This window comes from Hibiscus syriacus, unplaced genomic scaffold (assembly GCF_006381635.1).
Source record: "Hibiscus syriacus cultivar Baekdansim isolate YM2019G1 unplaced genomic scaffold, ASM638163v2 tig00110469_pilon, whole genome shotgun sequence".
In the NCBI taxonomy this organism is placed as follows: domain Eukaryota; kingdom Viridiplantae; phylum Streptophyta; class Magnoliopsida; order Malvales; family Malvaceae; genus Hibiscus; species Hibiscus syriacus.
This window is the reverse complement of record NW_024062751.1, coordinates 1,875,645-1,887,938: the sequence shown is the minus strand read 5'-3', so window position 1 is coordinate 1,887,938 and position 12,294 is coordinate 1,875,645. Positions and strand designations below refer to the sequence as shown.

The 12,294-nt window shown below is 35.2% G+C and overlaps 1 pseudogene; it reads right to left on the bottom strand.

Annotated features, from left to right (window-relative positions):
- Nucleotides 1-9,469: 9,469 nt before the first annotated feature.
- Nucleotides 9,470-12,045, bottom strand: LOC120127558 (annotated as a pseudogene).
- Nucleotides 12,046-12,294: the final 249 nt, after the last annotated feature.

The window sequence follows — 12,294 nt, the reverse complement described above, 5'->3', positions numbered from 1 at the left end:
TCAAATGTGAAGCATGTGAGGAAGATGATCTACTCTCTTCCAAAGGAGTGACAATCAAAGAAGACGACCATTATCGAAGCAAAAAATCTAAAGTCTCTCACTCTCGACGAGCTAATTGGTTCCATTCTCACTCATGAGATGATGGTGAATGAAGATGAAGAAAGGGAAGATAAGAAAAACAAGAAGAAGAAGAAGGAGGAGGAGGTAGGCACTGCCTTCAAATCCACCAATAAAAACTATCAAGATTCAAGTGATGAGGTGGATGAAGACGATGAATAACAAGAAGAAGAGATGGTCAAGCTCTTGAAGGAACTCAAGAGATTCATGATTTCCAAGGAAGTGAAACATGAATCAACCAAGAAGAAGACTCCCCCGGTATGTTTCAATTGTCAAAGAAAGGGGCCTGTTAAGTATGAATGTCCTCTTCTAAAGAAAAAGGGGAAGAAGGCATTTGTTGCATCTTGGAGTAATGAAGATAATTCCAATGATGAAGATGAAATAGTCAACCTATGCCTCATTATCACTCAAGAAGAATTTGAGGTATCTTCTAACTCAAATGAATTTAATTCATTTACTTTTAATGAGTTACAAGATGCTTATAATAGGTTGTATTTGGGATTTGAGACCATGAATTCCAAATATACGAAATTAATTTCAAAACTCAAAATTAAAGATAATTTGATTTTTAAAGCAAAAGTTGATTTTGAAAATCAAAATGAAATTTTGAAAAACAATTTAGAGCTTTCAAAAATCAAAATAAATGATTTAGAAAAAAAATTAAGTTAGGAATTAAGCTTGAAAGCTTAATAAAAGAAAAAGAATTAATTTCTAAAAACAACCTATTATGTTTAAATATGGCAAAATGCTCGCATTGACATTATCATGGTCATATGGAACATACTTGTCCTTTGAAGAAAGGAAAACATTTTAAAATTAGACAAGTATGGGTTCCGAAAGGAACAAGGGGCATTGAAACTAACGTTCAAGGATCCAAAGCAATTGGATACCAAAATCTATTTAAATGTCTCTTGTAGGTGTGTGGGAGCAATGATGATGAAAATGATGATATTCAAGATGCTCTAGCCACACATGAAAAGGATGGGTAACCTCTAAGCTTAATGTTTTTAATTTTAGTTATTTGGTTGCTCATAGCATTTATGCATGCATGAGTTTTGATTTTAAATGATTATGCATTGTTTTTAATCTCATGTATGTTAAAAAAATGGTTATGAAGAACATTTTAAATTTTTAATGATTTTTTTTAGTTCATCATAATAAAATTTTGGTCAAAATTGGTTTTAATGCAAATGATATCTCTCTAACAATTGATATCAATTTTTCAAAAACTTTGATTTTACAAATTTTAAATTTTTGACCTAAATTTAAATGTTTATGCATGTGATTTAAATGAAAATGATATCTCTCTAACAATTGATATCAAAATTTTCAAATGCATTACATTTTTGGAAAACTTTATGCATATGCACTTAATTTCAATAATTAATATTGCATTAAGTATTTTAGACTTGGATATATTGAATTTCATGTACTACTAACATGTTTGTTATTTTTTGTTGAAATTCAATTTTGTTTATGTAACACCCCCAACCCGTATCTGAGTCCGAGGTGTCACATTGACTTTTCAAAACTCTGTTCTTTAAAAATCCACTAAAATCTTAATTTCATCCTTTAAGAAAATGAGTATTTTACATTAATAATTACAATCAAATTATTTCTTTAAAACCATCAGAGCATATTCAATTTAAAATCTTATAACTACATGCCAACTAACTCTATAAACAAAATACATATGTTCAATATGTTTCTGATCTGATCATTGTAAGGAAAATATTGACTTGTCTCGCTTCTCGCTATTCCCCTCTCGTTTCTCATACCTACGTGTGAAACAATCATACGCTAAGTCGTTGACTTAGTGAGGCATAAAACATATAATAAAACTCTAACTCGTAATCATGCTTGAACAATTTCTACTAACATATCACATACAAGCATCATACCCACATATACATATACTAATTCCTACTATGCACATTTCATATATTCATCTATAAAATAATTATCCATATGCTCACATATCATCCCTCACTTAATAACTTTATCATCTTATTATCATACTTTCACATACATACATATCATTTTACCAAACAAACATATAGTATCACATAACATTTTTCTCATATTATATCTTTTATTTTAGCCCATGCATACATGCGAGAACTGTAGATATGTGAGTTTATTGAGGTTGTACACTATATTGTCACCATAGCTCGTATAGGGTCCCACTAGGGGCTATGAATTTGTCCCAAAGGACCACTATGAAATGTCCCGAATGACCACTGTATGTCTCGAAGAACCTATGAACCCTCGACTCTTGGCATGCCAACTATACCTCTAGCTCTCTTTACACATAACATGGGCATTAGTAATCTATCATGCCACATATTCACATGTACATATCACTGTTCATATGATTTCATAATCATATGTCACTTATCTTATAACACTTCCCCTGTGTTCATATAACATGTTTATCATTTTCATCTCTTGTTCACATATGTTCTTGTATATCATATATATCACATATGCACATAGATCATTTTCATATTCACATAGCACATACAAGAACAAAATAAATTCATATAAACAAGCATACACACACTCATATTAAACACAAGTTACTATTCATAAATTCATACGCAACACTATAGGAAATAGACTTGTCGCAAGTCTTATTTCCATCATCTATTATATACTATCGAATATGCACTCACCATGGCATCACTAAGTTTCGGTCCCCTTTTTTATTTCCTTTCTTTTGATCGAATCTTAACTTGATGATCATACCGGAACTTGTTCGTGTTCGATATCTACATAATCATCATACATTGATACATATTAGTATCCAATTAATATACTCTAAACTATCATTTCTTAGACCAAAAGAAAGGTTTATTTCTATTTCCCCTTGAAGTACATTGATGCATTCTACAGTGCATCGATGTATTCTTTAACATGTGCATCGATACACAAATCACCTTCGATGTTTTGATTTTAAGGGGATGCATCGATGCACTCCTTATGCATCGATGCACCAATTGCATTCGATGTTTCTTCCTTAAAGAGTGCATCGATGAACATTCAATGTGCATCGATACATCTTGCCCAGAATTTACATTTTAAGCCCGAAAATCATCAATTCTTCATTCAATTCTTCATTCAATTCTTCTATTTTAAGCCCCTATTATGTTATTAAATTCAACTACCATTACTTAAACCAACTTATATCCATGTAAACCATCTTTATCTTCCATATCTTATCATGATTCTTAAAATTTAAGAATCTTTCTAAACTTTCAACTTTGTTATTAATCCTTTCTAACTTCATATATCTCTTATTCTTAGTGATGACAAGTCAAATTCCTTCTCAAATTTTACTTATTAACTCTTTTCCAGAAATTCATCTAAAAACTCATTTTCTTTAATCTCTTCTATATATTTCATCTTATTGTTTTAGAACAAATTAAGTTTTCCTTAAGCTTAATTATCATCTAATGATCATAACCCAATCTTAAAATAAATAATTAATCAACAAATAAAGAAACTCGCCTTTGAGTCAAGCCTTCACATATGAAGAAGGAATAACCTTTTCTCTCTTCCCACGTGATTTCCTTATCTTATAAGGAAAATAAAAATCTTCCTTGTCAAATGACCATTTTTCCCTTTAATTCATCTTATAATTACTAACAACTTTTATGATTTATTTCCAAATAAATCATTGAACCAATCCATGGTTCTACTCTAGTCACCAAATTCTGAAACTTTACAATTTGATCACTAACCCGGTATTGAGGATGTTACAATTTAAGTGTCAAGTTCTTAAACCTAATTTTTTTTTGGAATGCATTTATTGAGGGAGAACTTTGATTTTTCAAATAAGTTTTAAAATGTCAAATTTGCTACTTACTCTCCAAAGTTATTTTGAACTTCAAAGATTGAATTATTTTTTATATAACAAAAAAGGGGAGAAGTTTGGTTTGAAAAATTCAATTTCTTAATGAAAAAAAGGAGAGCTTAACATTTTCATATATTTTCAAACAATTGGTAACAATTGATATCATTTTATTAACAATTGGTATCTTTTTCATTAAACATTTTATTAAGGGAGAGTTTTGCCAAAAACAATTTTTCAAATGTTTTGTTATATCAAAAAGGGGGAGATTGTTTAATTATGTTTTGCTATAAAAAATTTAAAGGAAAAATGTTTTTGGACTTGAATTGAATTTATTCAAAGTTTTAAAAAGGTTTCAAAAATAATTCAAAGTCCATTAAATTCGGATTTGAGCAAAAATGCTAAAGGGTGTCAAAGTGCATCCATGCACCCCTGTAGTGCATCCATGCACTTGCTACTAGTGCATCGATGCACCATGTAGTACATCCATGCACTCCATTTCGAATGCAATTAGTGCATCGATGCACCCTGCTGTGTATCCAAGCACCAAGGCTGCAACGGCTAGTAACGACTAGTTTATTTGAATTTAATGAAGGGGTATCGATGCACCTTGATAGTGCACCGATGCACCATGTTATGGGCAGCCTTTTTTAGTAGAAAATCATCCCCAAATGGCTCTAAAACATCCCCAACGGTTATATACGATATCAAACACATTCTAAACTATAAATACAAGATAAAGACACTTGAAGAAGTAAGAGAACAACTATCCAAGCAATCAAACATAAGAGAAGAGTTTTTCATTCTTATTTCCTCTTTCTCTTGTAAATATTTTGTTATTGTGAACTTAATTCTTGTAAACACCTACCTTAGAGAGGTTTTCTTGTTTACATTTCTTATCATTTTGTAAAGGAGAAATGTTCTAGTTTAGCCCGGAAAAACTAGAGAGTTGTAAGGTTATCTCTTTGTCCTCAAAAGAAAGAACAAATTAGTGAATTTGTTGGAAAATCAAGGTACAACAATGAAATAATGAAGCTATTTTTGAACCTCTTGATGTAGCAACAATGATATGCTTGGCATCTGGTAAAACCATTGCTACTCATGAAACTATCGAACTTCTTATACCACTGTCTAGGAGCTTGTTTTAAACTATACAAGCTCTTCTTCAACCTGCATACTAGGTTTTTCTTGTCTGCCTTTATGAAGCCTTCTGGCTGCCTCATATAGATTTTTTCCTCCAAATCACCATGAAGGAAAACTATCTTCACATCTAACTGCTCAAGATGTAGATTCTCTGTAGCTACAATTTTCAACACCAGTCTGATTGTAGACAGCTTCACAATTGGAGAGAAAATTCCATTGTAGTCAATACCTTCTTTTTGCTGAAAACCTTTGACAACCAATATTGCTTTATAGCGTTTGCTCCATCGTGCTATTCTTTGATCCTGTAAATCCACTTGTTATGGAGCGCTTTCTTGCCTGGTGGTAATTCAGCTAATTCCCACGTCTGATTTGACATAAACGAGTTCATATCATCTTTCATGGAAGACTACTTGATTGAATCCTCCACCTGCATTGCTTCATCAAAACACTCTGGTTCACCATTGTCAGTCAGCAACTAGTAGTACAAAGAAGGCGAATAATGTTGGGTTGGTTTAGGAATTATGGAGGAGCGTCTCAGTTCTGGTGTGCCTAGTTCTTCTTGAACTGCTTCAGGACTGATTTGAACATCATTTCCAGAAATCTCCTCAAACTCAGCAAATTCCTTTATTTCAGCTTCGGTATTGGAGCTACTTGATTATATGGTTGACCTGTCTTTGTACATCACATTCTCATTGAAAATGACGTCTCTGCTTCTGATGATCTTTCGATTTTCATAGTCCCAAAATCGATAACCGAACTCATCATCACCATAATCAACAAAGACGCATTTGTTGGACTTAGCATCAAGTTTACTTCTTTCAGCAGAATTTATGTGTACATAAGAAATACAACCAAGCACTCTTAAGTGTGAAAGGTTTATTTCTTTCTTGCTCCAAACTTCCTCTGGTATTCCACCATTCAAAGGAACTGAGGGCCCATGACTGATCAGGTAAGCTGCAATGTTGATAGCTTCAACCTATAGCAATTTGGGCAATCCGACATGTATCCTCATGCTTCTGGCACGTTCATTCAGAGTTCTGTTCATGTTCTCTGCTACGCCATTCTGCTGTGGTGTCATAGGAACTGTTGTCTCCATCTTAATCCCATTGTTTGCGCAGAAATCTCTAAATCTACTGTTTATGTACTCTCTTCCATTGTCAAACCTCAACCGCTTGACTTTTAAACCAGTCTCATTTTCCACCATGGCCTTCAATTTTCTGAATGTATCAAAGACTTCTGACTTCTTCTTCAGAAAATAAACCCACACCTTCCTCATAGAGTCATCGATGAAAGTGACATAATATAATGAGCCTGCAAGAGATGGAACTGGAGATGGTCCTCATACATCAGTATGATCCAACTCTAACTTTTCTGCCTTGGGTATCTTGCCAATCTTTACAAAGTTGACTTTCTTTTGTTTTCCAAAGATGCAATCCTCACATAGTCCGACATCTACATTCTTTAGATCCGACAGCTTCCCTTTTGACAAAAGTGTATTCATCCCTTTCTCGCTCATATGGCCAAGCTTTTGGTGCCATAGGTTTGATTTTCCATCAGTATATGCTACTGTAATGATATACTCTAAATTTGAGGTTACATAGAGAGTACTAGTCTTCTTACCACGAGCAATGAAGAGTGCTTCTTTAGTAATCTTCCATTCACATCCTGAAAAGATTGTACTATATCCTTCTCCATCAAGTTGTCCTACAGAAATCAAATTTCTTTTGAGGCCAGGAATATGTCTCACTTCTTTTAGCTTCCACATGGTCTGGTTTGGCAACTTTAATCGGATGTCTCATTTTCTGACGATCTTCAAGGTTTCATCATCAGTTAGATGAACCTTCCAAAAATCACCACTGACATAGTTCTCCATGATTTATTGGCATGAGGTAGAGTGGAAAGATGCCCCTGAATCCAAGATTCATGATTCAATCGGACTGTTGACGCTTAGAATCATGGCATCACTTGTCTCCTCTATCATGTTGGCAGATTCCTATGCACCGGTATCTTTCTTCAATGCTCAACAATCTCTTTTAAAGTGACTCTTCTTGCCACAATTATAACAGGTAAAATCTTTCTTTCACGTTCTTGATTTTCCTGTTCTGGATTTCAATCTGCCACGATTTGAATTTCTTTTTGAAGTTCTCCCTCTAGACTCCGTGTGCAAGGCTGGGGAGCTTGATGCTTCACCCGATTCTCTCCGTTGAATTTCTTCACTCAATATCAGATCCCGAACATTGTTGAATTTTAATTTGTTGTTTCCCGACGAGCTGTTGACTGTTGTAACAGTAGCATTCCAACTATCTGGTAGAGATTATAAGAGAATTAAAGCTCAAACTTCATCATCGAATTCAATTTCCACGGAACTCAACTGGGTTGTGATTGTGTTGAGTTCATTTAGGTGTTGAGCCAGTGATGCCCCTTCCGCCATCCGCAAATTGAATAATCGCCTCATCAAGTGAACTTTGTTTGAGGCTGATGACTTCTCATACATACTGGAGAGAGCCGCCATAAGACACGTCGTGGTCTTTTCCTTTGCTATGTTGAAAGCAACATTGTGGGATAATGTCAGTCGGATAACTCCGAGGGCTTGTCTGTCGAGAAGAACCCAGTCTTCATTCTTCATGCCCTCTGGTTGCTTTCTTGAGAGAGGTTGATATAAATTTTTCTGGTACAGAAAATCTTCAATCTGCATCTTCCAAAAGTCAAAGTCCGCACCATCGAACTTCTCAATTTTCACATTTCCTTCATCTGCAGCCATCGCTCCCACTCGAATCTGGCTTCTGTGGATCGTTTCTGACAATTTTCGCGAACCACCATGTATTAGAACACCTCCGTCGATAAATTCGTATCGCCGACAAAATTTTTACTAATTACATTAATAGTAATGAATAGTAACCTCGCAAAAAGAACAAAATTCACTACCAAAAGCTCTGATGCCAGTTGTTGGGAAATAACTGAGTAATTTCCCTATAACCAAATTAATGAGAATGCAAAATAAAAGAGGAAAAATAATACCTGAAATTGATAACGGAGTTCAGCCAATTATGCCTACGTCTTCGGACTGCTGCAGATCTTTTACTAAAGAGAGAAAATTTACAGGTGTTTACAAAACACTCACTACTCACAAGAAAACTCTCTAGTATTGGGAGAAAGAAATGATTTGGGATGATTTTGAAGCTAAATGAGTTAGGGTATTTATAGTTAAAGCTTAAGGACTAATTTTGTAAATATCCTAAAGTGTACAAGAACTAAAATGTAATTCTCCCATTTGAATTTTCAATAAAAATTGGGCACTGAATTCGGTGCCCATCCTTTTTGAATTGGTGCTCCCTTGTCACTTTCGGTGGCCTCCCTTGCTGACTTTTCCACCAATACTCATAACACTTGGACATATAACAGGGATAACATCTAAAATACTAACTCGAAAACTATTAGACATATTATAGAAAAATCATCAACATATTAGACATTAATTTACTTTAGAACGTATCAGTTCTTGAAGTTTCCTTCATCATATCATATAGTGGATGGTTTGCAAGATGTTACATCGGGTTAATCTCATGTTCACCCGGTACACCGGATTCGTGCTTTAAACAATGAATCTCCTAATTATCCTACACATAAAATTAACAGCAGAAGTATGTAAACAAAATTTCTCTGCTTGATTGCTTCTTCAATCACATTTGACAAATGTTTCTTGCAGAAGAACATTATCATCTATACTGCATGGGTTATAACCAACCTGACATTGTCCAAACCTCTTACCTCTATTCATTATGCCCCCTTTTTTTCACCGAAGATACAATTTTCGAATAAAAACTTCAGAAAAAAATAAAGAAATAAAAGTGCAAGAGATGTAGCCATTCCTATAAGATGACATAACTAGATACTCATCATATTATACAAAAGTATCATGTAAAATCTTACAAGAAGGTATTAGTAACATGACATAGCACAATTGGGAATCAAAATATGTTTATAGGTTTCAATCCTAAACACAAAGCATTGTTATAAGTCCATATACTGATATTACACAAAAAGAACTGTGTTCCAGCGGACAAAGAAGTTTAGACACTTACGAAAAATTGTGAACGATATTGGCCTATAAGACATGGCAAAATGGAGAGGTAACAATATTACCACAATGCTAATGGTGTTTCATGAAATAAAGCTATACGAACCACCAGAAAATCCACACATAAAAACTATAAACTATAAACATGTACAAGATACAATTTATGTGTTTAAAATATTTAAAAAAAAATCATCAGAAACGTATATCGGTAATACTCTCGCTCCGATTAGTTCTTGAAGAGTGGATAGGGCATATACCTGTATCAATAGTCCAGGATCCTATGTACTATTTCTTCTCATATGGTGAAGAACAAGAGGGGTTCCTTCAAACAAATCCAATAGATAGTTTTCTAAGTCATCAGGTTTATAATTGATGTACTTTCCAGCATGCCTTCCGCTATCTAGCTGACTTCCGAACCTCCTCATGAAAGAGCGATAAGCTGGAATTACTTTCTCTGAAATAGAAATTCGAAGCTCTTCACGAAGTTGAGGATCTGGGACCTTCCAACCTGTCTGTATCCTATATATGTCTTCGAAACATGCATTGAAGCTCTTAAATATTTCCTTCAAGGCTACTACCTTGGAGGCATTTTTCGAGCTACCACCAATTCCTTCATATTTCAAACAATACAAAGCTTTGGTCCAACAAGCCCTCAGATAACTTGTAGCATACTGGCAAATCGAGCCACACCGCTTACGAACCCAATTGTCTCCCAAAAGCTTTCTTAGCTCTGAATCCTTCACCTTTTGCACTATATACATATTATTATTCATTAAAAAGATATAATGTAGTGCACCATCCTCGTACAGTTTTGATTTCTCCTCAAGATTGGATTCCAAAGAGGATATTAACAACAACAACCGTTTGGCAAATGGAGTCACTGTCTCTAGCTCACCATCTTCACTCTGCAATCCCTCTGCTTCATCCTCATCACTCTCCAATAATGAATTCAAAGTCTCACTATAATCCACAAGAAGTTTCACATAATTCATCACATAATGAGTAAGCGGATGAATCTCCCCGTTCTGCATAGGTTTCTTTGAAGCCTCATTCTTCAAAGCACTCTCAAACTCAAAAAATGTCCCTTTCGCCACATCCCCTAATCCAACCAACACTCCATTCGCCTCAATGCACATATAGTTGTCCGTGAACATCACATCAAATTCGAGCAATGCATATACTAACGCATCATAAATATCTAGGATCCTAAACAGCTTCTCAGATAATCTTTTCCCAATAGCCACAGCTTCCCCAAAATTCAATAACTGCATTATACACCCTTTGGTGGTCTCGTTAAAACAAATCTCTTTAATCAAATTCGACCCACTAAAAATTTGATCACAAAGCCTCTTTTCCCCATTCAAAAGAACCCTAACAGTAATCTTAACCGCCTGAATCCATTTCTTCATCTTTTCGTCCAAAGCTTTCCATTTAATTTTCTGAACTTCCTCGACACTTAACTTCTCAACTCCAACAATCACTAAACACTCAACCAAAGCATCATGCCTAACATTACTATAAGCTTGAACACGCTCTTTTTCATACCCAGAATTAATCATCCGCTCAACAATCTCTTTCAATTAAATAATAGCATCAGTGTTTATCAAATCCACACATAAATCATCACCTAAACTCAGTCCTCGATCGTGAAAGCACCATCTTTCGCTATCAACTTCTCCGAAACTCTCGAATTCCTCACCAAGTTCCCCTTCATTTACCGCGAATGAAAGAGAAACTCTCCGGATCGAACCATAAAGCCTTTCCACATCTAGCGGCACGGTGTTCCTAATAAAAACTAAGCCCAAACTCGTCTTCCAGCCTCGACATAGCCATCTGAATAGCCGTCTCCACCCGGTCCATCATTTTGTTATCGGTCCGAATCGACATATCGGCAACCAATTGAAGGATGTTATCGACAGTCGAGAGAAACACTTAAGTCTATTAAATGGACTGCTCCATTTTCTCACATTGAATCGAGAACAATGACAGGAAAACAAAGGCTTTGTTCTGAAAAACCTTGTGGATTGAAGAAGGAAAGCGACAACTATTTTGTATTTGATCTAATGAAATGGATTGGTAACGAACAAGTGACACCTCCATGCTTGAGAATTAAAGATTAATTAAAAGATATACCTTTTACAAATATTAAAACTTTGGAGATGAAACTTTCTTGTGGCTAAAGGGGAGAGAGATTTGTTTGGTTGAATTAGTTCCATGTTCTTACGAAGAAAGAGAAAAAGAAATTAAAAAAAACAATTGTGTTTTTAACGACTCTCAATATCGAGAGATTTGTTTGGCTAAGGGGGAGAGATTTGCCGACCGCTTTCCAACTTCCTTTGCCCGATATTTGGAGAAGAGAAGAAAAGATAAGTATTATATTATAATTAAGGAATATATTAGGGTTAACATCGGATCGACTAGGGTTTTGTGCATGAGTGGCAATATGCAACCACCGCCTGAGGCGGTGATGGAAGTGGTGGTAACATAGTCGCTAGAACGGTCGGACTCTCCGATGGGGAGTGATCTACAACCGGATGGAAAGAATGCTACAACAAATTCTATTATAGGGTTTCATTAAGAGAGTTTGTTTCTGGCAAAGTGAAGGATGTTACTATCAGAGATAGCGATATTGTGGGGGGAACGGGCTCAAAGGAGTAATTGAATCTTGTCCCGTTCAAACCTAGTAGTTCTGGCAAGTCATATGGGCAACATTAATGGGAAGAGATCTCTCGTCTTGGCTTCCGTTTCTTGAGTTGCTCGATGAGGACGTATCTATTCAAGAGGGATACGTGGTGGTGGATCGAAGTGGCGCTTATCCCATTATCCAATTTTTCAATAGAGTACATGATTCCATTGATTATAACATGTGACGAACGGTCATTGTGCGGCTCTTGGGAAGGTCAATAGGATACCGGGTGCTTTGAAACAAGGTCAATATCCTGTGAGAACCAGCGAGTATATTTCAATTGATTGACTTGGATAATGATTATTTTTTGGTGTGATTTGAGATCGATCACGACTACATGAAGGTGCTTACTGAAGGGCCTTGGGTGATATTTGGCAGTTATGTAACAGTTCAACCTTGGAGTTTCAATTTTGCCAT